This window comes from Belonocnema kinseyi, chromosome 8, assembly GCF_010883055.1.
Source record: "Belonocnema kinseyi isolate 2016_QV_RU_SX_M_011 chromosome 8, B_treatae_v1, whole genome shotgun sequence".
NCBI lineage: Eukaryota > Metazoa > Arthropoda > Insecta > Hymenoptera > Cynipidae > Belonocnema > Belonocnema kinseyi.
The window spans coordinates 96,486,845-96,490,058 of record NC_046664.1 but is presented as its reverse complement, the minus strand read 5'-3'; positions in this window follow the sequence as shown (position 1 = coordinate 96,490,058).

The window sequence follows — 3,214 nt, the reverse complement described above, 5'->3', positions numbered from 1 at the left end:
AATTCATAATTTTAGTTAAAAATTCATCTCTTTGGTTAAAAAATTTACTATTTTTTTTTAATTCTTTTTTTTCGGAAATAAATTAATTGTCTGTGTAAAAAATTCACTTTGCTACTTTTGGTATAAATTCGAATTTCTTATAGAAAATTAATCTTTATGATTGAAAATTCGTTTCCCTATTTTACAAAGCATCTCTTGGCAGCATCTGCATTCGTTGAAATATCAAATATTACATTTTCTATCTAAAATTCATATTTGCAGGTTAAGAAGTCAACTACTTTGTTAAAAATTTACATGCTAGTTCAAAAATTCAACTCGGGTTGAAAATTTAAATATTTTGTTGAAAATCTTTTCTTTTTGTTTTAAGATATCCACCACTACGTTTTCATTGAGAATTCTTTTTTTTAATGCAAGTCTTTTTGGTTAAAGATTAATCTTTTTTGTTTGAAAATTTGGCTACTCAGTTTAAAATTTATATTTGTAGGTTGAAAATTTAACTATTTGGTTAAAAGTTAAACTATTCGGTGTCAAATGCAAATCTTTCATCAAAAAGTCAAATTTTTAACAAAACTAAATTGAATAAAAAAATTCATTTCAAGAAACTTTTTTAATTTTTAACCAGAGATATATTTTTAAGTAAAATAATAAATCTTCTACAAAAAAAAATTAATTTGTAAAAGGTCGTTCAACCTTAAAACAATTAGAGAAATGTTCAACAAAAAAGATTAATTCTCAACCAAAGAAAGAAAGAATTTTCAACTAAAATGATGAATCTTTAACCCAAAAAAGATCCATTTTTACTCATTTAGTTTAACATTTAACCAAGTAGTCGAATGCAAAAAAAAATACAAATTTTAAACAAAATAATTGAGTGCACAACAAAGGAGCTTTAACAAAAGATAATTCACAACTATCAAATTACAGTTGTAGATGTATATATGCATATATTATCGAGCGCAAAGCTTTAGAATGAACAAATAAAAAAGAAAAATATCTACAAAATTGTTGAGTTTCCCACCCAAAAAGGCAAGTTTTAAAAAGCAGTTGAATTCTCAACTTAAAGGGATACATGTTCATTGTGTTCATGTTCAGAAAGAAAATCAAGTTTCTACACAAAGAGATCAGTTTTTAACCAAGAAACAATTTTAGTCAAATTGTTGAACATTTTCAACAAAAAATTTTAAAAAAAACTGTTCCCTTATAGTTTAAAAATCAAGTAATTGGTTCAAAATTTGTCTTTTTTGTAAAACATTAATCTTATTGGTTAAAAATTAATCTTTTGAACATGGAATTTTTTTCTGATGAAAAAATAGTTCTCTTATAATTTAATCTAAAAACAATAAAATTACCTTCCTGATCGAATCAAAGACTTGAATTGCAAAATCTGCCTAATGGTAAATGGATTCGATCTCCTTTGAAATAAATTTTATAACAATTTTTCTTGTTGAAAATTAATTTTTTTAACAGAAAATTAAACTAGGACATTTTTGGTGAAAAAGTAATTTTTTAAATTAAAGTTTAATTTTTTTAGTTAAAAATCTAACTGATTGTTTAAAAATTTATGGATTTTGATAAAAATTCGTCTTTTTTAAATTAAAATTAATCTTCATGTTTGAATATTCTTCTTGCTGATTTAGGATTCAACCATTTTTCTGTTAATTCTTTTTTTTTCAACATTAATTTATTGAAGTGAAAATTCTACTTTCCACTTTTGGTTAAAAACGTATTGATATTTTTAATTGCAATCTGTTTTGGTAGAGAACTCAGCTTTATTTTTAATTGCACTTCTTTAATTTGAACATTATTTTTTTAACTAAAAACTGAACTATTTAATTTTTCGTTGAATATTAAGTTCATAATTGAGGCTTCATCTGTTTCGGTTCAAAACGAACCTTTTTGATTGGAAATTCAACTATTTTATTCAAATTTATTTTTTATTATTCATTTTTATAATGATAAATTCTCTTATATTACTTTTGGTTTAAAAATGATATTTTTTTTTTATATAAAAATCATATATTTGTTTGAAACTTTCTAGATTTTGTAGAAAATTCGTAATTTTTTGTAGACACGTAATATTATCGGTTGAAAATTAATATTTTTCATTAAGGATTGAGTTATTTAAAAGAATCCTTTTCAGTTTGTCAAAAACAAATTTATTTAAAAGAAATTTCGATTCTACTGTTTTTGGTTGAAAATTGATATTTTAAATTGAAAATTGACCTTTTGTACTTAATAATTAAATTTTTTAAAATTTTCATGTTTTGGTAGAAAATTAATCCTTTTGGTTTAAAATCGACCCTTTTTCGTTAAAGATTGAACTATTTGGAAATAAATTTATCTGTTTTGATGCAGTATTTAGAAATTCAGAATTTTGTTGAAAATTCGTTATTTTCGGTAGAAAAATAATCTTCTTAATTGAAATTTCATCTTTGTTTCGAGGATTCTATTATTACATGAAAAATTCGTTTTTTGGTGAAAAACTAATTTCTTTAAGAGAAAAGTCGATTATACCATTTTTTATAGAAAAATGATATTTAAAAAAAATGGATCTTTTTTGTTAAAAATATAATTTTTTTATACCGTCTTTTTAAACAGGGAAATTAATCTTCGCGGTTGAAAATTCATCTTCTTCAATGAGGTTTCAAGTATTATTTTTTTGAAAATTCCTTCATAGTTAGTCAAAAATTAATTTATGTAAAATAAAATTGGATTATATCATTTTTGGTAGAGAATTGACATTTGAAATAAAAAATTAATCTTTTTTAGTTGAAAATTCAACCCTTTGTTTTGAAAATGCACATATTTCGATGAAAATTCGTTATTGCGGTAGGAAATTAGTCTTCTCGTTTGAAAATTCATCTTTGTGATTAGAAACAAAACTATTAAGTTTCACATTCCGTTTTTTTTTTTTGTTAAAAATAAAATTCTTTAACTAAAAATTTAACTCTCCCACTTTCGGTGAAAAATTGAAATTTTGAATTACAAATTGATATTTTTGTGTTAAATAATCAATTATTGGTTTCAAACATAGTCTTTTTTATATAAAATTAATCTTCTTGGTTGAAAATTCATCTGTTTGTTTGAAACTTCAACTATGTATTAATGCACTGTAAAAAAAATTGAGCTGTGACAGGGATATTATTCCTTATTATAGCTAAATATTTAGCTGAAAACGAACGAAGGAATTTAGAAAGATCCTTGGATCAGCGAA